Raw genomic sequence first — 24,151 nt, forward strand, 5'->3', positions numbered from 1 at the left:
AAAAACTTCAGGACCAGACTTCAAAGAGACCCCCCCCCCCCCCCCCCCCCCCCCCCCCCCCCCCCCCCCCCCCCCCCCCCCCCCCCCCCCCCCCCCCCCCCCCCCCCCCCCCCCCCCCCCCCCCCCCCCACCCCCCCCCCCCCCCCCCCCCCCCCCCCCCCCCCCCCCCCCCCCCCCCCCCCCCCCCCCCCCCCCCCCCCCCCCCCCCCCCCCCCCGGACTTGAAAAAGAAACTGCTGAGCTTTCAGTTCATATCTGCACAATTTGACACCATCAGCTCAGGATAAACAAAGACTGTGAATGGCTTGTTGCCAACTACAACAAAACCAGTTTCTCCTCTCTTGGTTTTCACACCTCAGCTGCTTGAACAGAGCCTCATCCTCCCTGATTGAACTAACCTCGTTATCTCGAGCCTGCTTCTTGCTTGCTTATAGATACCTGCCCCTGAAAATTTCCACTATGTGCATCTGATGAAGTGAGTATTCACCCACGAAAGCTCATGCTCCAAAACGTCTGTTAGTCTATAAGGTGCCACAAGACTCTTTGCTGCTTTTACAGATCCAGACTAACACGGCTACCCCTCTGATACTTGAGGTTAAAGAGATTGATTCTATGCACCTTCTGTCAAGCTAGCCGTGCTCCGCCCCCAGCAAGTGAGGAGCGGGCCTTCCTGCTCATCTCACCACCTACTACTCCACTTAGCTTCCTTCTTCTTCCACTCCTTTTCTTTACTTCTGTCTCCACTCTTTCCCTTTCTTCATTGTCACTTACCCCTCTGCTTTACAACACCCAGAAAGGATATTCTAAGATGTCTGCTTTATTCCTTTCATTCAGTCAATGCATTTTAGCTATGGGCCAAAAATGCTGTTTCCATGAATAGTCATGTGAATAAAACTTTGTTCATCTAAATATATTTCAGAAGTAAACACTGAAGGGGTGCAGACAGGGATTCAAACTACATTTTCTAATTTGCTGAAATATTCTCTGCCTTGCTCTAGCATGAGTGCATTTCACAAGCTAAAAGGAAACCTGAGCAAAATATGTTAGATCAGAAAGGATATTAAAATACCATCAGGAACTCAAGCAGAGCTTTGCCAAGGAAAAAAGTAATAGTACTGTATTTTAAGAAGCACACATATAATTTCTGAGAAACGCACATTTCATATTTACCTAAGCAGAGTTAAAAACTTGTGCATATTTTTAATTTGAAGAATGGTTATAAAAACCAAGTACTTAAATATAGAATCAAAATGAAACCAGCTACCTAAACTGATTAATGCTGTTTCCATTTTCCTCTGTCATAATCAGATATGGGACTTCTCATGTGTCTCACATTGTATGACAACAAATATGAAAATCAGAACAGAGCAAGGTTCTGATTCTGATCTTGTAACATCAGTTTTATACTGGTGTTCCTTCACTGGTTTCAATGGAATTGCTCCTGATTTTCATTTGTATGAGATTAACATCAGGCCCTAGAATCCTACTCATGACATCAGTTCTGTAACCACCTATGCATGCGATCATCAATGAGTAGATAGAATTGGACCTCAAGTCTAATTATTGTCTAGTTTACCTTTTTAGCCAACTAGTTTCTGTATCTTTTTCAAGTAGCCTAAAGGCAAAGAATAAGCATTAGAAATGATGTATCTTGCTCTGATCCCTTCTTCCAGTTCAGCAGGTTACAGATTGTTTGCAGAAATGCTGCTTTTTTTCCCAGAATGGTTGTTTCCACCAGGATAGCTTCTTTTGCCTGTTTTAAGTGAAGCTCCATTGTGCCCCTGCACAGAATGTCTCTCCCAGATCCGCTTCCCTTCCACGCCCCGCCCCTGAAAAGATGCTATCCATCTTCGTCTGCCGAATCTAAAAAACAGATCTGTTTTGATATGTAGATCCAAGACTTTAGGAAGAAGCTGGCTAAGAAAATGTGTATGGTGGCTGCCAGCTTTTAGACAAGATCCTAAAAGTCTAAACAGATTTGGCACCAGCCTGATTTTCCAGGAGTTCCATTGTCTTTTTGTTACACGCTCCTTAATCAAATCAAATTTTAAAACCCTACTCACCTGATAAGATTTCACAAAAATATCTTATTTTCAGTCATCTAACCCATAACTCCTTGAAGGTGCTCCTTCCTGCTATTTATTTTTATTAGCACAATTTCAAACTTACTCAAAATAAAGGAATAAGGTGAGTGAAGTAATAACTTTTATTGGACTAACTTCTGTTGGTGAGAGAGAGAAGCTTTCACAGACTCCTTCTTCAGGTCTGAAAAACTTAATGTCACAGCTTCATGTAACCGGTTCAAAAATTTTAAAGTGTATTATTCCATTGATTTTTAGCTGTCATTCCTTCTATGGAAATCACAGCACGCAGCCACAAGTCAAGGGAAAAAATATCAGCGAAGATTATAATTAAAACTATCAGAGGTAAAAAGGTATCTCATCAGGTTAACTTAGCATTATCTATAATCATTGTGCAGGGCACTGCACTCACCAACTGTGTCTTGAGTTTTTCAAGAGAGATCACAAGATACAAGGATTCTTGATAGACAGCATGGAAGGCATTCAGGTCTACATACCAAAGTTGAAACTGCTAAACAAACAAAGACTCCCAGGGGAGCAAGGGAGTAGAGATCCATTTACCTTATTAGTCTTAATAAGTAGAAAGGAAGAGTTGGGGGAAAGAAATTTTCTGAAACTGAAAACCTGGATATCCACCCAACTTTGACTCCCTAACAGTTCTCTTGACCACTGGTTGTAATGGAATTTTAGAGAGGTTCAGTGAGGAACGAAAAAAAATTTCAAAAAGCCTTTCTGAGGGTGACCTTTTCCTTTTTTTCTACAGATAGGTTCAAAACAAAACCATGCCTCTAAATAAGCCACCTCCCTCCCCAAACATTGGGGAAGTAATGGATCTGGATCTCAGCTTCGTGACAGCATTTCTCAAATGTTAGCAACCCGAGGACTCCCTTTTTGATTTAAAATTTTTTGCAGACCCCCCCAAGCCATCTTCTAATTTGTCCTGGGGGTGCTAAATGCTTGTTCAGCCCCAAACCCCTTCCCCACCCTCTTCCTGCGCCCACTCCACCCTTCTTCTTCCCCACTTCTTTCCACCCCCTCCCCCCGAGCGCACCCCATCCCCGCTCCTCTCCCTCCCTCCGAGTTCCTCCTGCACACCGTGGAACCGCTGTTCAGTGGCATGCAGGAGATGCTGAGAGGGAGGGTGAGGAGTTGATTAGCAGGGCCGGCAGATCCAGACATGACTTGCAGATCCCCTGGGGGGTCCACAGACCTCAGTTTGAGAACTGCTACTCTAACATAATGAGGTAAAATACAATCTTAAAATGATGGGTAATTCCAGAGTCAGATCCAAACTCTGCAACTAGAGTCTATTTCTTTTTATTTTTTTCACTTTTGGGTCTGATGAGTTTCTCTCTCAATTTTAATCTGTGAGCTCTGCCTTGGGTGTCCTATCTGTGACAACTGCTTGTAACCATGCAGAAGTGCCTTCTGCAGGACTGGGACCTCTATTATCTGGGCAAGAATTCCATCTGACTGTTACAAATCTACAGACATTCCTTTGTCATTGGAGTGTCATGCTATTTTTAGCCAGAAGCAGAAGCATCATGAAAAATCATTTTCTCTTTTGAGATTTCCTGCCCCTGCCTTACCAACTCAAGATCATGAATTATTTTGAAGGATACCCATCACTAGTACTATCTCACTCAATGGCATCAGGCGACTGCTCTTTTCAAGACCTATGAATGTGTGTATATTGTGAAAAAATCCCCTGTTTGGGGAGCGGTGTGTGTGTGTGTGTGTGTGTGTGTGTAAGAAAGCATATGTCTGTTCCCATCCAGCTAGAAAACACAAACCACCTAGCACCTGTGCAGCAGATCTAACCAGCTGATGTACCGCATATAAATCCATGGCAGCAGACAATGATGTAAGCCAGGTAGGATGGGTGGGCATACATTCCGTAAGAGAGAACCTACTGCACCATTAAAATAATTTCCTTCCTTTCATATCTCCTCTGCCCATGATCCTGTTGTTTTTCTTCTTCCTCCAATAGCACTGATGTTGAATACTGATCAGATATCACAACTAAGCCCAGCTCCAGCTTGTCATGTTCATTTAAATGATCTGGGTTCCAACTTCCAAGTACCTAGCTCAAGATTTTTAGAAGTAATTGGCAAGTTATGTAACCCATAGACCATCAGGTAATATTTTGGTAACGGTGTGCAGTTGTGGGCACATTCGTGCCAACCATGCACTATAATAAACATGATAAAGATGGGAATGGTTACCTTTTTTTTTTTTTTTTTGCAGGAAGAAAATAAAGATTTGGCAGGATTAAAAAAAAATATATCCAACACAACCACACAAAGGGCTAAGAGGAATCGGAGCATCTAAAAATAGCATCTATATTCAAAATTAATATGAGAAGTTTATTGAAAGCAATACACAAATATCCCCCGACAACACTATTACACTATGTAATCCAAATGGCATTTGCTTTTTGATTACGCAGAAGATCAGTAGCACAGCCTATGGAGAAAAACATTGTCTCTCCCTCCTCAATAAGACAACCTTAAAACGTAAGAGATATCCAAGCATGTTTTCAGTGCACGTGAAAGTGAATCTGTATCAAAAGCTGGAAGGCTTTGTTGCTACCACATTTCAACTTTCTTTCCTCTAATGTGGAGATTTAAAGCAACATTGAAAGTTCTTTTACATTTGTCCAAAACCATCGAGGTACTTCATTGTTTAAAACCATTTTAAATCTAGACTTATGAATGTTAATTCTATAAAATAATAGTGCTTTCTGCAGTGTTTTACAATACCTCCCCCACCACTTATAATATACCAAGAAAACAATAACAGCAGCCACTAGAGAACTGTGCTATATAGATTGAACTAAGCATTGAGTTGGCACTATCTTCTCTTTGGGTCATCACCTTTCTTATAGTGATTGGCATATCTGATCTGACATTGTTCAGCTTGTCTCTTGATTGGCCATTTCCCTACTTTAGACCTCCCAAAGGCACAGCCTTGGACACTGTGCTTTGTCCAACAGTTGTGCTCCTCAGAAGCAGCTAAGCATTTTCATGAGCAGAGGACAGAGAGGTGAGAGAAACTGTCAATCATCACTAGCAGTACTGCCATCCCTGCTGCGCTGACGACAAAGAAAGAATACCATTTAAGTGACTTCTGCATAAATGCTGTTATTTTCTTCTGTCATTTTTTAAATGGGAAATAAAGGCCTGCAGAGGGGAGTTGGATATCTAACACTATTCTGATGGTTGAATTGCTTTGTTGTACCAGTGACCCAATTTTCAGGCACTTCAGATTTTTTTAATATTAAATACATTTTCAAAACAGCATATGAGAAGAGAAATCTGTTTTGATCTCATACATATTCAATATGAATAGTATTTTCTGGGTTTTTTAAATAAAAAAATTCGCTTCCTAAACAAAGCCACATGTGGCTCAGTACTACTTTACATCTTGTATGTGAGATTTTACGGATCAGCAGAAATTGATCCCTGGCTCTTGAGGAACTCTGGAGGGGAAAAGGAAAGATGATACTTTCTCATCATGGCACAGAGCAATAGCAGAGCCTCTCCACGGGCATAGCTTCAGTGTAATAGTAAGCAGAGAAGAAATGAAAAGAAAATTATTCATAAATTATAAAGCCACAAGGGACTTTTGTCATCATCTAGACTGACCTCCTGCATAATACAGCCATAGAACTTCCCTGAATTAATTCCTGTTTGAAACAGAGCATATATTTTTGGAAAGACATTTAATCTTGATTTTAAAATATACTAGTGATAGAAAATCCACCACAATACTTGGTAAGTTGTTCCAATGCTTAAATACCCACATTATTAAAAAGTTGCACCTTGTTTCCAGTCTGAATTTGTTTAGATTCAGTGTCCAGCCACTGTTATAACTTTGTCAGCAGGACTGAAAAGCCCATTTTGAAATTTCTGGTCTTCATGTAGGTACTTACAGGCTTTGATCAAGTCATCCTGTAACACAGGCAGCCACCTCCTGTGTGTCCCCTCATGGCCAGGAGTCACTCTACAGCACCCTGCCTCTGCTTTTCCTCTTTTCGGGCCCTTTAAGAACTCACTCAGTTCAAAGGTAGTTCAAACAACCCATATAGCTAGTTTGTGGGTACACACTGGCACTCCAGGCCCCAACCCTAGTTCAGTCTCTCTCAGTAGCCCAAAACAAGTCTTTGAAAATAGAACATACATTCTTTATAAATTCATAAAGTCTTTATCCCAGTTTCAGCTGGGCATAGCCACTCCTCCCTAAGAATAGGTCTGCTTCCCAGTATCCTCTGCCTGGAACTGGTCCTTCTCCACGGGCCTTTCCAGTCTCTCCCAGGCCTCCTTGCCTGGAGAATTTTCCTCACTGTCTCTTGAGCTTTCCCCCTGCTGCAGGGTGCTGCAGGAGCCATCTTGCTCCCTGTAGAGTCTATAGACATAGCTGTGGTGTTCTGGGTTTCTCCCTGTGACCCAAGGACCCCTTGATGCGAACTTGTGGAGGGCACAGGGATCCCCTGGTCAGATATGTGCATAATAATTCACCAAAGGTAGCATTTCAGATCTCTATGGAGAGCCATTAGCCCACTACTAATCATAATCATCAAATGTACATAGAGATAATATGTATGAAAATTATGCCTATAAGGTCTTGGAGTTCAGACAGGTCACCAAGAGGTAACAGACTTCGGAGATGTTCCTTTTAGACAAGAGGTAACTGACACTTTTGTCTGACCATTTGTGTATTGTATGCCTCAAACTGTATGCCTATTTGCATACTGAGCCAGGTACAAATTGTTTCTGCCTGTAGGTTTTGCAATCTCTCAACAGGAAGGAGGTATTCTTGAAATGTAAAGCAATGCTGAATCTTTTACCTAATGCATGCTATCACTTTGCCTTTTGTCTTATGAAAGAAGGGTCACAGCCTGCGTGGTTGTAAAGCACTGCAGGGATTTTATTAGGTATGAGAGTACCTTGTTAGTTAAGTCTAGGCTCTAGCTTGCATATTATGATTTTATTTTATATGTAACCACTTGTTTCTTATACCTCTACTTGCTACCACTTGAATCTCTGTGCTTTGTTAAATAAATATACACTTGATTTCACAATAAACAAATCTAGGTGCTGTGAGTTAAGCAGAGAGGTGATCTGAGGTAAAACTGGCAAGCTGGGGTGTACTGCTTTTTGAAAGCTCCGGATCAGTGAATGCAGCAACTGGTCCACTGAACACAAGCTGCATGCTCCAGGGAGACACTTGGATACTGAAGTATGCCTATTGCTAACCTGCAGAGTGACAGAAGGGCTGGTGAAGCCTAGCACAGTGGTTCTCAACTTTAGCAACCTGAGGACCCCCATTTTGGTTAAAAAACTTTTGCAAACCCCCTAAACTGGCTTCTAATTTTCCCTGAGGGTGCTCACCTCCCCACTCAGCCCAAGTCCCTGCCCCCATTTCACCCCTACCCCCAACCCCCACCTCTTCCTGCCCCCTCCCCCGAGCATGCCCTGTCCCCATCCTTCCCCCTCTCTCCCTCCCAGTGCCTCCTGCAGGCTGCTGAACAGCTGTTCTGCAACACACAGGAAGCACTGGGAGGTAGGGGGAGGAGTTGATCAGTCCCTATTCCACTACAAACTTCTTGTGTGACCTAGAAATCAATGGAAGTTAAAAGCTTAAATAACTTTGAGGATCTGGGCTTTAGCTGCTCCGTACCTCAGCTCTCTGTCTATAAAATGAGAAATGCTTCCCTATCTCACACAGATGTTGTGAGGATAAATACATTAAAGATTATGAGGCGCTCAGATATATGTATATGGCCTCCCTCGCCATAGTAAGAAAGATACACAGACATGTAGTGGTAAGACCTCTTTCTCCACACCATTCTTCTTGAGCAACAGTGTGCAAGGAATCTCAAGGTTGGCCTTACCATGAGGTGAACTGAGGCAGCCGCCTCAGGTGCCAGATGGGGCCGGGGCACCACTAGGACCCAGAGTGTAGAGAATTGTGTCTGCTGCTGGTGCATATGTATTCTCTCTGCTCTAGATGCACACCACTACCTTGGAAAAACAATTCAAAATGAGATCATACAGTTACTGGCAACAAAAGTCAAACAGAAGATTGTGGCAGATCTGAAGTCAGCAAGATACTACTCCATTATTCTGGACTCCACACCCGACATCAGCCATACAGAACAAATGACTTTAATAGTGCATTTTGTAACAACAACAGAACCTAGTGAAAATGTCCCTGCAATGGTGACTGTCAGAAAGCATTTTCTAGAATTTATTGATATTGATGATACTACAGGAGCTGGTATGACAAATGTGCTTCTTAAAAAGCTGAAAGATAAGGGAATTGCGATAGCTGACATGAGAGGTCATGGCTATGATAATGCTGCCAACATGAGAGGAAAGAACAGAGGAGTGCAGACATAGATTTGAGAGTTAAACCCTCAAGCTTTTTTTGTCCCGTATAGTTCTCATTCATTGAACTTGGTGGTCAGTGATGCAGCATCAGCTTCTAGTGAGGCTGCTGAATTTTTTAATGTAATTCAAAGCATCTATGTATTTTTTCTCTGCATCAACTCATCGATGGCAAATTTTGAAGCAACATCTGGAACATCCTCTCTGACACTGAAACCACTGAGTGCCACACAATGGGAAAGTCGAGTGGAGAGGCAATAAAGCCTATCAAACACCAAATTGGGAAGATAGATGATGCCATAGTTGCCATTATGGAGGATAATGCTATGACAGGAACTGTTCATGGGAGAACAGTGGCAGAGGGAAATGGAATCACCAGAAACATACATAACTTCAAATTTCTGTGTGGCTTAGTGTTGTGGCATGACATACTGTTTGAAAATAAATGTTGTAAGTAAAGCAAGAGACTCCAAGGTGTTGACCTTGATATATCTGGAGCAATGGAACAACTGGACAAAGCAAAGTCATACCTACAGTCTTACCGGTCAGATGAGGGATTTCAAAAAATGTTCTGAAGAGTGCACAGAAGTTGGCAGAGGAACTTCACACTGAAGCTATTTTCCCACCCATTCAAGAATACAAGAGTCACCGAAGAAGAAGACATTTTGATTATGAGGCACAGGATAATCCCATAAGAGACCCCAAACAACAATTCAAAGTTGAATTCTTTAACCAGGTGCTAGATTGTGCAATACAGTCAGTTGAAGAATGTTTCATGCAGCTCAAGGAACACAGCAGTATATTTGGGATGTTGTATGATATTCCAAAACTCCCTCACTATACCACTAAGACCTGACCGCAGAAGGCACACCTACACCAGCAGTTGCAGGCGTTGTGCTCTGATAGATGTAAGTGTTGACACATGATGACATTGCACATTGATATGAGCTGTTCTGGAGAAGTTGATATGTAGCGAGATTTAGGTGATGACATGAAGCCCTTTCAAGATACATTTCAGCAGGACACATGATGATTTCCAAGTTTTCAAGATACATTTCAGTAGGATCAACTCCAAAGGCTGTTCTGAAATATATGTGCACAAATAAGATGACCACCCTCTTTCGAAATGCTTTTGTTGCTCTGCACATACTTCTAACACTTCCTGTAACAGTTGCCAGTGGAGAACGTAGCGTCTCCAAGCTGAAGTTAATAAAATCACATCTACGCTCCACAATGACACTGGAGGGCTGGTGGGCCTTGCAACCATCTCAATAGAGCATGAGCTGGCCCAGACTGTAGACCTTCAGCAGGAAGCAGTTCAAATCTTTGCAACCAAGAACACACGGAAAGCACCACTTTGATTATTCAAACAGATAAAAATGCCAGTGTCTCCTATGCAGACAAGAAAAGTTACATTTGCTGTTCAGGTGTTTGAAAGTTAAGTGTTACTTAAAATTTTTGAATAAGGCATTTTAAGTTGTTAGTTCTCCTTTATTGGGGTAGGTAGCAGAGCAGTACCATGAGAGGAGTAAAACAAGAAGGCAGCAGAATGGAGACCTTTCAAAGTTTTGGCCCAAGCAAGGAGCATGGGTGCGTCATTTGAGCTCCCCACCTCAGGTGCCAAAATGTTGTGGGCTGGCCCTGAGGAACCCCCAAATAGTTGGGTTCTACTACCCACATGCCCTTCCAGAAATCCCTCCCCCCATGCAGTGGGGCTACAACTGATCTGCTGCTGAACCTTTGATAGAGGAGATACGGTAGGATTTATCACTTAATCCCAATACAGCCTTTTAATTGTTAATATACAGTTCCGGAACATCTCTATGCCCATATCAGACAATTGAATTCTTTTCTAGCAGGGCAATTGGCTCTGAACTTGAAAGTGTAATGACAATGTAAAATCCTTTAGAAGAACAAATGTCAGTCATTTTCTAGTGGCTAGTTGTTGATTATGGGATGTTCTGAAGCCATAAATATTTTAACCATAATTTTTAGACCTATGGATATTATTCCTAGCATTACCTCTCCTTGTACTATCTAAATGAAAAGAACAAGGAGCATGAATGACTGATAGGAGAGCCCAATGCTAAATGGCCATAGAGACAAAAATCCATTTCTCTGCCATCAATCTTTCCACAGGAAAAAAATATCTATGCTTTTTCAAGTCTTACACCCTCTATCATTTTTATGCGTATAGATTTCAAAATGAAATTAAAGGTTAGAGACAATGTTTAAAAATAAGCCTACATGTTTTCACAGCCTTTAAAAAAAAAAAAAGAAAAGTAATACTGAAGGGGAAAAAATCTGCTTGCTCCCAGTTAGGTTTATTAAGTCAGTCATAAAGGCAGCTGATCTAAAATGCATCAGCTGTCACCAGTTCAGTCCCAGTCTGACAGTTCAATACCTCCTCATCTTCTGAGAATGGCAGTGCTGAACCCTGAGTAAACTGCGTCTGTATGCAAACTGTCAAAGAGCACTTGGCATATCATTAGGCCTGACCTCCATGGCTGCAGTGACAACAGGGAACATTACAGCCAATTGTCATCAGAGTTAAAATTAATCTACAGATCTCTGAATTCAGCAATAGGTGAAGCAAGCCCCACAGTTAATGGTCAGTTGATGAACTACATAATTTACTAAAATAATCTTCACCCTTTGGAGACCACAGACATATACTACATGTTCCATATATATTCTCTATAGCTATATTCCTTCCTAAGCATTTATTTGACATGCAACATGGCTGTCAGTACATCCTAAGGGCTTGGTGGTGGATTGTATAGCCAGAGCAGCATTTGGGTCTAGGGGGAGATAGCACAAGGTCCAATGCCTATGCAGTGTTAGCTAGAGCTGGCAATCCTTGCTGTGTGCTTAAAAAATGAGGAATCCTTGTGGCACCTTAGAGACTAACAAATTTATTCGGGCATAAGCTTTTGTGGGCTAGAACCCATTTCATAAGATGTCCACGAAAGCTTATGCCCAAATAAATTTGTTCGTCTCCAAGGTGCCACAAGGATTCCTTTTTTTTTTTTTTTTTGGCTGATACAGACTAACATGGCTACCACTGAACCTTAAAAAAAAAAGAAAAAAAAAAAAAAAAAAAAAAGGAGTAGCTGGTATTATTACTAGCCCGCACCAACAGCCTAAGTCTCAGAGCAGAGACACTGATTCACAATAGGTTAATTGCTCATAACTTCTTGCTAACCAATTTACATCCACTTTAATCCAAATGCACACATGCCCTTTACTTGAACCAGTATTTTCATTTAAAAGATCTTAGTCAAAACTGACTGTGGAAGGCAGGGTGTCATAAACAGATAAGAAAAGTTAATAGCACAGAAGTACTTATTATCTCTTTGACTATAAAGGGTTAACAAGTTCAGTAAGCCTGGCTGTCACCTGACCAGAGGACCAATCAGGAGGCAGGATACTTTCATATCTTGAGGGAGGGAAGTTTCTGTGTGTGCTGTTAGTTTTTGGTTGTTGTTCACTCTGGGGGCTCAGAGGGACCAGACGTGCAACCAGGTTTCTCTCCAATCTCTCTGATACAGGCTCTTATAAGTTCAGAATAGTGAGTACTAGGTAGGTAAAGTGAGTTAGGCTTATGTGTGTTTTCTTTATTTGCAAATGTGCTTTTGGCTGGGAGGAGTTCAAATTTGTAATTTTGCTGAAAGGATTTTAATTTGTACTTGAATACTTAGGCTGGGAGGGTATTCCCAGTGTCTATAGCTGAAAGACCCTGTACCTATTCCATTTTAAATTTACAAAGATAATTTTTTTCTCTCTTTAATTAAAAGTTTCTTGTTTAAGAACCTGATTGTTTTTTTATTCTGGTGTGAGACCCCAGGGGACGGGGACTGAATTCGCCAGGGAATTGGTGGGGAGAAAGGAGGGAAGGGGAAGAGAAAGGCTAATTCTCTCTGTGTCAGGATTACTGTCTCTCTCAGGGAGAGTCTGGGAGGGGGAAAGAGAAGGAGGGGGAAGGTGCATTTTCCTCTCTGTTTAAGATTCAAGGAGTTGGAATCACAGTGATCTTCCAGGGTAACCCAGGGAGGGGAAGCCTGGGAGAGGTCACGGTGGGGGAAAGGGTTTACTTACCTTGTGGTAAGATCCAGAGTGTCTGGGTCTTGGGGGTTCCCTGGGAAAGATTTTGGGGGGACCAGAGTGTACCAGGCACTGGAATTGCTGGTTGGTGGCAGCGCTACAGGTTCTAAGCTGGTGGTTAAGCTTAGAGGAATTCATGCTGGTACCCCAGCTCTTGGACGCTGGGGTTCAGAGTGGGGAATTGTACCATGACACAGAGATTTTGGCGGTTACAGTCTTGAACATTTTGATAAGCTACTGGGCACATTTTCAAACCAGGGATCCTAAAACTAAGCTGCTAAATTTATATTTATGTCCCAAGAAGTGGCCTAGTTTTCAGTGGTGACTTCAATAGGTTATGTGGAAGCATAGCACATCAGATAACAAGGCCATATATATGAAGTGTCTTTAGGTTCCTTATTTGAAAATTGTGGCAATACTTTCTGTCCTCCCTTATAAAATTGTGTCCACAGATCCCCACTCGAAGTCTGGACCTCTGAAAGCATATAGCTGTAAAAAGAACCATGTGGTGCTTCCCGCCCCCATTTCTCCGAAGAAGGAATTTATAAAGAAAGTCACAGTTTCTCTCACTCTCTTCCTGTCTTCTTCAGCTGTCTAGTGATTTTTAGAAACTTTTGGCCCCATCTTAAGACAACTCATTTGTGTTCGTATGACTGGTCTCCCCTAGGGCCTTCATGAAAGCATTATATCTCATGAGGCTATCCTAGTGAGCAAACAAACAATGTTCCATGTTTCTGTGGTGAAATTCAGAGGTGTTTGTGTATTCATCATAAAGGAAGCTTCCATTCAGAGTGTAGTTTTCCTTCTCTATAGGTGGTTTCTACTCTACAGTGCCTCACTGGATACCTGCCTGGTAGAAATAAAGTGCGCGATGGCTTCTTCTACTATATTGGGGCAGACGGGAACAGGGTGCACAGAGAGTGTATCCATTATGATAAAGCCTCTTAAAAGTTACAGAGTGAACAGGAGACCTGTACTTTCTCTTACTTCCCCACTCCCACACCATTCCCTCATTAAAGGGATTTAAAAATATCTAAGGGAACCTTGCCCCATAGCCCCGAAAGCAGGAGTTATTTTTTGTCAAAGGCCAAATTTCTTGGTCAAGGTATAGTCCACACTCAAGAAAAAAAATTTAAAAAACGATAATGATAAGATTTGGGGATCCACTCAAAAGTGTCTGGTGGTCCAGATTCGGCTCATGATCTGCCTCTTGACTACCCCTGCCCTAAAGTGAAGGTTTGGGGGAAAAGTTACAGTCTAGTGATAATGAAAATATGATTAAAATGAGCTGGTTTGGTATGAAAAATGGTTTTACTAAAAGGTTTCATGAACATGTGTTTGAGAGGTTAATTCTGTGTACTATGTGGAACACAGAAATTACTTCTATGGTTGTTGAAGAGTACACAATACCTCTCAGACTAGAACGAAAATTTAATATTAAATAATAAGAGTTATGGGCTCAATCTCCCTTGTACCCAAACTCTTCTCAGCACAGCCCATTTGCACCAATTGCTCCCCAATTCTGTAACGTCCTGGTCCTGACCTTAGAGAGAGTAGAGCATGTGATCCTTAACAGACTTTATTCCAGTGAGATACTGGCCTAATAGTGTAGAGCTCTGCCCCACCTACAGTATGCTCCCTTTGTCAAAGTGGAGAAGGAGAGGAGGAGGCTTCATGCTAGCTGCAAGTTCCCCTCCCCCAGTGGAATTCCCTACTAGTGAGTTCAAGCCTGAATCAGGCCCTCTCTGACTTTGCTTTTATGAAGAAGATATTTTGAATACCATGCAAGCCAAATGACTACACTTAGTGTTAATACAGATAATGGTAATAAATATCTACTCACATCACCATGAGGAAAAAACCTGTTATCAAGGTTAAGTTTACTGAATGACTTCAAGGATATACATGGATAGTTTCAAGGTACTTACTATGCAATTCAATGTAAGAGCAATGTTGCAGTAAGCTTCTGGAAGATCATACAATGATCTTATATACAAAGCAGCCCTGAGAAGGGAAAATGCTACTAAATAGCTAAAGGTTCTGGTTTATTAAACGTTACTATTGTAATAGCAACACAATAATTATATTGTTAGTGACCCATTTAAAAGACAGAGTTAACATGTGACCGTATTTCAGAAGCTATAAGCAATTCTTTAAGCAAAATCTTGCAGTCCTTGTTCAGATGTTATTCAAGCAAGAGTCCCATTGGCTTCATCAGGACAATGTAAATATAATTTAATAAGTTAAGTGGAGCAACAATAGTAACTATGGATGTACTCAGAACCAAATTCTGACCTCAGGTAGATGCATGTGTGTCTTGCAGCAGGATTTGACCATACTTACGTACCTACTGAAATTACTAACTCAAAGCCAGATTTTGCCACATTTTCCTCTTGCTGAGTTGTAGCCTGTTCTGAATAGCCTCTCTGGAAACATTGCTGCTATTCTGATGTGGATGCCATTGTTCTGAGCATTAACATAAAACTTACTCTCCTCATGCTAATTACTTTTAAAATAGCTACAGATGCCAATAGCATTCAGCTGGAGTAATGCCACATACACACAATTTCTAGTCAGATAATTAACTATAAAGTAAGACAAAAGTATTTTATTCCTAGAAATTCTCATGTAGATAGGAATTCTGACTGCATTCTCTCTTCTTTCCCCCCCTTCACCCCACTAGCTAATATGTCCTTCCAGAACTCATTCACAGTTCCGCTTCACTCTGCCACTCATGAGTTATGAGGTCATCCCTAACTGGAAAAAAATATTTCTCACTCACAGTATCCACTGTCATATTTTCCTCTCTATTATGCATTAAAACAGCTAGATCAATAGTAAAAGTAGACTTGAGCCCAGCAGTTTAGCAGATATCTGAGCCTCTGGATCCCCTGGTAAGGGTGGTCATTTTCCATTTGACTTGAAAATTATATGCAAGAATGTTGGTATTAATCTATGGACCCATTTTCTGTAGTTAGAAAATACAGAACATAAAATAACTGCATTTTTTTAGACTCCTATATCCTTCACTGCTTTTCAAGAGGCATGTCTGGCGGTTTTTTTGGTTTTGGTTTTTTAACCACGTAACCCATAACATTATCTGGCATGTTTCACACAGAGTTCTCAATTACACTGAACCACATCTGACACTCTTCCAGTACAATATCACTACCCAGGAGGAATGGGAACTTGGAGGTAACAAAAAAATTAATTGATATTTGGCACATCAGGAACTTTACTTTTTATAAAAGGCACTGAATATTTACATCTCCTTTTTCTTCATGACAGGAGATTGCAGGTTATTGCCAAATTGTCTGTAGGTTAACATATCTTTGTTTCATTGCAAATATAAACTAAGCTGTGGAAATTAAATTGAATCAAAAGTATTGATAACTGTTGGCACTTCAGCAAGGTTCCTCATCACTCGCACAATTAACTGACAGAGAGTAGGCCCTGCAGTTCCACTGTATGAATTTTTGGTTGAATTACTGCCTTCAAACAGTAGGCAGTTTCCAGCTGATATGAGTACATGTTGGGATATTTCTTCCCTTCCTCCTCCCCCTTATTTGTATATGTAACCTTTCTGCCCGTCAGAGTTAGCAGCAACAAGGGCCAGGTTCAGTATCTAGGAGTTCCTTTTTAATAACACAAGGCAAAACCAGCTTAAGCCCCCACCCAGTGACCTGGAACAATTACATACCACCCCTCTGGGCATCTCTAAGAGGCAATACTTCCCCTCTCGCAAGCACAGAATCTGAGTGTAGCAAAAGTCTTTTAATAAAGAAGGGAAACAGTGCAGCATCATGTGAGGAAACACCACAAACAGGATTCATAACATAAACCATGAGCAAAATACCCACCCCCAAGTGAGTTTGGTAGTGTCCTTTTCCTCTTGGGGTCTTAAGTCCAGCAACCCAACAGTCACCCCTCTACAGTTTCTATCCTTGGTTAGGGCAGCCCCAGAGTTCAGAAGTTCATCTGCAGAGTTTATTCTCAGCCTGAGTGGAAGAGAGGGGAGGTATGGGGGCACCTTACATGCTCCGCTGCTCGGGCTGATGACCAATTGACATACCTCTCCATGGGGTTCTGTTGCAGTCTTCACCACGAGCCATGCCTCTCCACCAGCTGCCCTGCTAGCCGCTCTTCTCCACCAGCCATTCTGCTAGCCACTCACCAACACGTCTTCAGACCCCCCCTACTTAAACATAGCTCTCAGTGATTTCAGCTGTTAGTAGGGAAGCCTCAGTTCTGGCACAATCAGAACCACTAGCCCTAGGAATCAGTGATTTCAGCTCTATAGCACATAACAAGACACATAACAGAGTCAAAATTAGCTCTGTCATTACACTGTGAAGAAAGAAGAAATAAAAGTGGTGTTTAGGACTCTCAGAAGGGGCCCATACTACCAAATACAAACATCTATCCCCAGTCTCTCTCAATTCACTGGGCTTTGGAACCCATGTCCCTTGCCTAGCGAGTGCTACTTAAGTGAGTGCGAGTCCCTCTGCCATAAAATGCCAAGTACAGTTGTATCATCCCTGATTCACAACCAGGATAACCACCCTTTATTACTCCTGCCCCAGTAATAAAGAAACTGGGGATTCCCCAGCAGCCAGTGACCATTTGGGCAAGCAGTCCCATCATGCTAGGTAGGGTGGGTGAGCCTATGCAAACTAGATCAGCCCCTGAAGTCCTTTTCCACAGCTCACCACCAGATGTCAGGGTAGAGCTCATTCAGACTCTACTTACATATAGAAAGAAAAATGATTGCTTGAGTAGACAATGTGAAACCCCACCATGAAAGGTAAAAGCTAGTAAGACAGAGAAAGTTAGCTACTCATACCTTTCTTTTTCTATTCCTACCAAAAATTCTGCTTAACATCAGCATCAGACGAATAAATTAACTTTATAATAAGGTTTTGTTCATAAATGTGTAATAAATTTTTAATAAATGTTTTAATAAAAAGTTTAATTGATTGTTAGAGAATTCAACAGGTTGCTTATAACCATGGTGAATAACCCTTTATAACACCATCTCCTAGTGTGCTTATCTATCTCTAACACACTAGTCATGTCCATAACATATTTATAGCATCTCAAACATTTATAAATCCTTTATAAATGGACTCTAACATGAAATGGGACTGAGGAATCTTAGTGAGCCAAAGAATCCCAAAGTCCAATTTAATTGTACTTTTATGATAGAATATTAGCAAGAATGTCAGCAACCAGCAAAAAAAACAAAAGGTATTTCCTTTCATCATTTTTGTCATTCAGTTTCATTGAATGTTCTCTCAGCAAATCACAGAAATGTAGGGCTGAAAGGGACCTCAGAAGGCAATCTACTGTAGTTCCCTGCTTTGAGACCATCTCTTACATATCTGTCTAACCCAGTAGTTCCCAAACTGGGGTTTGTGAACGCCTGGGGGTTTGCAAAATGTTACAGGGGGTTCTTGGGAAAAAAAATCCCTAATGGCAGACAGAGCTGTCCCTAGGGATTTAAACTTCAAGATTCTTTATAAGAAATTGAAAGAGAGGTGGATATTTTTTGCAGTTTTTTAAATTAAATAGGCAGCTAGTACAGTTTTTAAAATTATGAAGAACAACAAGTTTAAGCTTTGTTGTAATGTGCATTGTTTGCCTGGACAGCTCAAGACCTGAATGCTTGTGTAGGAGGAACTTTTTACATTGGCTTCTTAAATGCATTCATGCTGGTTTCGTATCTGATACTCCTTGATGAAACATAGGAGCCTTGTCTTATAACAGGCTTATTCAAAGTGATACAAGCTACGAAAGTGAGATCTTGGAAGTGTATTGCTGTTTTCATAATGTAATAAAAATACTGTAATGATAAATAATAATCATAAACAGTGTGTAATAAGCATGTCATTTTATATTTCCAAGATCACTGACTTTATAATTTATACTCAAGTAAAGGAGAAAATCCCTGGAAACATTCATTTTTAAGAGGGGGTTCACGAGATCTGACATTTTAATGAGAGGGATTCACAGGTTGTTAAAGTTTGGGAACCGCTGGTCTAACCTGTTCTCTGTAACCTCAAATGAAAGCCTTCCTTGGAAGCCTACTACAGTACTTAACTACCCTTACAGCTAGAAGGTTTTCCCCCACCCCCAATACTTAATCTAGATCTCCACTGAAGATTAATCCCATTACTTCTTGTCCTCCCTTACGTAATCATGGAGAACAATTGATCAGTAGCATCTTTATAACAGCCTTTAATACGCTTGAAGACTTATCAGGTTCCCCTTCCCTTCAGTCTTTTTTCTTAAGGCCAAGCATGCCCAGATTTTTAAAACCCCACACATATTTCCTATATATCAGGTTTTCTAGAACTTTTATCATTATTCCTGCTTTCCTTTGGACTCTCTCCAATATGTTCACATCCTTCTAAAAGTGTGATGCCCAGAATTGAACACAGTACTCCAGCTGAGAGTTCACCAGTGCTGAGGACTGTCTTACGTATGACACGTGTTAATACACACCAGAATAGCAGCAGCTTTTCACAAATGCATCACATTGCTGGCTTATACCTGCTTTTCAATCCACTATAACTCTCAGATCCTTTTCAGCATTAGTATTGTTGAGCAGTTATTCCCCCATTTTGTAGGTGGGCATTTGATATTTCTTTCTTAAGTGCAATACTTCACTTTTGTTTATGTTGAATTCAGAGCAATTCTCCCATTTGTGAAGGTTGTTTTGAATGCTAATGTTGGCTTCCAACGTGCTTGCAACGCCTCCCAGCTTGGTATCAGCTGCAAGTTTTATATGCATGCTCTCAACTCCGCTACCCAGTATTGATCTCTCTCTGCAGCCTCCATCATATACACCCTGCTAGTCTGACAGCGAACCAGATCACTACTCTGAGTACAGACTGTCAGCCAGTTGTGCACCCAACTTATATTTTTGTTTAGACCACATTTCCCTAGTTTTCTCGTGAGAAGATGTGGGATTGTCAAGAGCCTTACTAAAAATCAAGATATATGACATCTGCTGCTTTCCCCACTCCAGTACTCATCTACTATGCCAGTAACTCTGTTGAAGAAGGAAATTAGGTTGGTTTGACCCAGTTTGTTTTTGACAAGTCCACGTTAGCTATTACTTATCACCCTATTATCCTCTAGCTGCATACAAATTGATTGTTTAATAACATGTTCCTTCATCTGTCCAGAAATTGAAGGTAGGCTGACAGATCTATAATTCTCCAGATCCCCTTTGTTTCCTTTCTTAAAGATAGGTACTAGGTTTGCCCTTCTCCAGTCCTCTTGGACATGACCCATCCTCTGAGTTCTCAAAGATATTCGCTAACAGTTCTGAGATTGCATCAGCTAGTTCCTTAAGTGCCCTCCTGTGCATTTCACTAGGCCCTGCTAACTAGAATACATTAATTTTACAGGTTAAAGAACATTAAGGTCTTTCCTATTTTGGATTGTTAAGCATCTGGTCACAATTTACCTTTGTTTTAGTGAAGACTGAAGTAAAATATGTATTAAATACCTCAGATGGTTTAATGTGTCCATTATTAACTCTCCTTCCCCGGTAAACAGAAGACAATACGTTTTCCTTCATCTTTCTCTTGTTCCTAAAGTATTTGTTGAACCTCTTCCTATTGCCTTTTAATATCCCCTGTCATCTTGTGCCTATGGTTTTCTAATTTTGTCCCTCCAGGCTTGCGCTAGTCTTTTGTATTCAGCCTTAGTAATTTGTCCATATTTCCTCTATTTGGGTGATTCCTTTTCAGACAATTAAAGAGCTCCTGATGGAGCCATGTTGGTCTCTTACTATTTTTTATATCTTTCCTTTGCATCAGGATAGTTTACTGTTGTGCCTTTAATATTGTCTTTGAGAAACGGACAGCTCTCGAACTTTCATCGCTGAAATTTTCTTCCCATGAGATCTTACTACCAGATTTCTGAGTTTGTTGAAGTTTATTGTTTTTATTTTGCTGCACTCTTTCCTTAAAATAATGAAATCTATAATTTCATGATCACTTTCATCCGAATGGTCTTTTATCTTCAGATTCACAACCAATTCTTTCGTTAGTCAGAATCAAGTCCAAACATTACTGTTCCCATTGCTCCTTCCTCCACCTTCTGAAATAAGAAGTTGCCCTCCTCCCCCCATATTCCAAGAACTTATTGGAGTTTTTATGTTTTGCTTAATTATTTGTCTAACAGATTGCAGTTAAAGCCCCCCTCAACTACCAGATCTTGTGTTTTGGACATTTCTGATATTTGTTCTAGAAATGGCTCTTCCACCTCCCTTTCCTGGTTTGGCAGTCTACAGTAGACACATATCATGATATCACCTGAGTTTTTCCCCTTTTATCTTCATTCACAGACTTTCAAGAGGTATATTTCTCACTTCCTTCTGGCTCTCAGAACAAATGTATATATTCTTGATGTATAATGCAACATCTCCTCACAACCCACCCACCCACTCCGTCCTGACCAAGCTATAACCCTCTATACCAACAATCCAGTAATGAGATTCATCCCATCAGGTTTGTCTGATACAAGTCTCTGTCATCCTCACATTATGAGAAAGGGTAAATAGTGTGCCCACTTTACCTTTCTCTATACCATTCATTATTTTGCAAGCATGAGTCATATCTTTGTTAATGCATCTCCTATCTAAACAATGCCAGCTTTTCAATCTCTTCTTAATGCAAGAGGCTTTCATGCCTTTAAACATTTTAGTAGCCCATTTTATTTTTGCTATCTCTCTTCTAAGATACAATTGCCAAGACTGAACTAAGTTTTCCAAGTGAGGGCATTGCACTGCTTAATATATTGTCTTTTCAGTATTACTTTCTTTAACGTTTTGCCTGCTTTTTATGACTGATGCTGTACATTGACTGGACGTTTCCACAATGACAACCAGATTCTTTTATCTGAGCACTTACAATTAATTTAGAACCCAATAAGTTGTAAAAATGGTTTTCCTTCCTACATGCATTAGCATGCATCGTCACCGTGTTTCCCATTTATGTTATTTTCTTAGGTCACAAAATCACAGAATAGAATAACAGAATGTTAGGGTTGGAAGAGACCTCAGGAGGTCATCTAGTCCAATCCCCTGCTCAAAGCAGGACCAACACCAACTAAAACATCCCAGCCAAGGCTTTGTCAAGCAGGCGCTTAAAAACCTCTAAGGATGGCGTTTCCACCACCTCCCTAGGTAACCCGTTCCAGTGCTTCACCACCCTCCTAGTGAAATAGTTTCCCTAATATCCAACATCCACTTGCAACTTGAGACCATTGCTTCTTGTTCTCTCATCTGCCACCACTGAGAACAGCCTACCTTCATCCTCTTTGTAACCCCCCTTCAGGTAATTGAGGCTTCTATCAAATCCCCACTCACTCTTCTCTTCTGCAGACTAAACAACACCAGTTCCCTCAGCATCTCCTCGTAAGTCATGTGCCTCAGCTCCCTAATCATTTTACTTGCCCTCCACTGGACTCTCTCCAATTTGTCCACATCTCTTCTGTAGTGGGGGGACCAAACTGGATAAAATGCTCCAGGTACTTCCCTCAATCTGCCGGCAATCGTCTTAATAATACAGCCCAATATGCCATTGGCCTTTTAGCAACAAGGGCACACTGCTGACTCATATCCAGCTTCTCATCCACTGTAATCCCAAGGTCCTTTTCTGCAGAACTGCTGCTTAGCCAGTCAGTCCCCAGCCTGTAACAGTGCATTGGAGTCTTCCTTCCTACGTGCAGAATTCTGCACTTTTCCTTGTTGAACTTCATCAGATTTCTTTTGGCCCAATCCTCCAATTTGTCTAAGTCACTTTGGAACCTATCCCTACCCTCCATCGTATCTACCCCTCCCCTCAGTATAGTGTCATCTGCAAACTTGCTGAGGGTGTAATCAATCATATCATCCAGATCATTAATAAAGATATCGAACAAAACCAGTCCCAGAACCGACCCCTGGGGCCCTCCACTTGATACCGGCTGTCAACTAGACATCTAGCCATTGATCACTACCCATTGAGTCCGACAGTCTAGCCAGCTTTCTATCCACCTTATCATCCTTTCTATCCACCTTATAGTCCATTCATCCAATCCATACTTAAACTTGCTGGCAAGAATACTGTGAGATTCATCCCACCAAGTTTCTGTGATACAAGTCTCTGTCATCCTTACATTGTGAGGCGGGGCAGCTGCCATGGATCTGATCGGGATACACTTTCTCTCCCAAAATGCCCTTTTTTGTTCTCTAGAAGGGCCTATGGGTCCCAGCACTCCTCAGGCTCCGGGGAAGTCTCTTCTGCAGGCCTGCACGGTGTCAAGTGTACATGCAGCATTACCCCGGATAGGCTGCTTGGGAGCTGCTGCAGATTTGTAGGTCCCTCTACAGTTTCTCACTATTTTATCTAGTCTCACCTAACCAGTTGTGACACCTCACTGTACACCTGCTTTTTCAGATAACTTAAAAACAATTGCCCTAAAACAGAGCTTTGGTCTTATCTACTGTTAACTTTTTATATAGTGAATGGATTACTAACAAGTTAGATTGACCAAATTCAGTCATAAAGGCAGAGAAGGGGACAATCTTGTATGATGCATTATTAAAATGAAGTGGAAAATCACAATCTGTTACACTAAATAAGAAACAGTATGATCCAAAGTTAATTGAAGTCAATGGAAAGATGCCTATTAGCTTTAATGGGCTTGAATCAGGCCCAAAGCATATTCCCCTCCCTTCATCACATTTGTCTGACATGCAGGCAACTCAAGTTTTCACTAAACAGATCAAGTTTTTATTGTAGTGAGTGTTCCTAAATCTTAGAACATTAAGTGAATCTGATTTTAAGTGCCTCACAACTTCACATAACTTTTAGACAAGAACAACTTTGGAAAAGATCACATGTGCTGCTGAATGAAAAGAAAATTGCAGGGTAGTTAAATTTAAAGTTAAATGCAGTAACTTAAATGTACAGAATAAAAAGCTATTATTGTTTTTCTGCTTCATCTGGTTATAAAATTACCACTCACAACAGCTGTATGAAGATGATGGTTAAGTCCTCTTCACTGGTTCTTGGACTTTCAGTAGTCTAAATAGAATTTGACTAAACTGCAGCTAGTTTCTATTGTGAAAATTCTGTCATTGTTTTGAATGTTATAAGAAAGTTTATAAGTCTCCAACAAAGCATTCCAACACAGTGGATATACAAACTAAATACATATGTTTAAAACTCTCATATATAAATTTCCCTTGGATTATGTTTGGGACTTTTCTAAGGACATGGTGACAGAATTTCTACAGGTATAGCTGAGTCAATGGAGCTTTGCTTATTTACATCACCTCAGCATTTGACCTATGGGCTTAGTTGACTCATTTGCTTAAAAGCCGTATAACGTACTGCTATGGTGAAACCCTAGGACCAGAAGCAGCCTTAAACTCCTGAAGAACATGAGCTTCATGCACGTCATAAAAGTGACATACGTGTTCTCCAGAATTAGGACAAAGGAGCAGGGGCGGCTCCAGGCACCAGCACTCCAAGCACGAGCCTGGGGCGGCAAGCTGCGGGGGACGCTCTGCCGG

This window comes from Chelonoidis abingdonii, chromosome 7 (assembly GCF_003597395.2).
Source record: "Chelonoidis abingdonii isolate Lonesome George chromosome 7, CheloAbing_2.0, whole genome shotgun sequence".
In the NCBI taxonomy this organism is placed as follows: domain Eukaryota; kingdom Metazoa; phylum Chordata; order Testudines; family Testudinidae; genus Chelonoidis; species Chelonoidis abingdonii.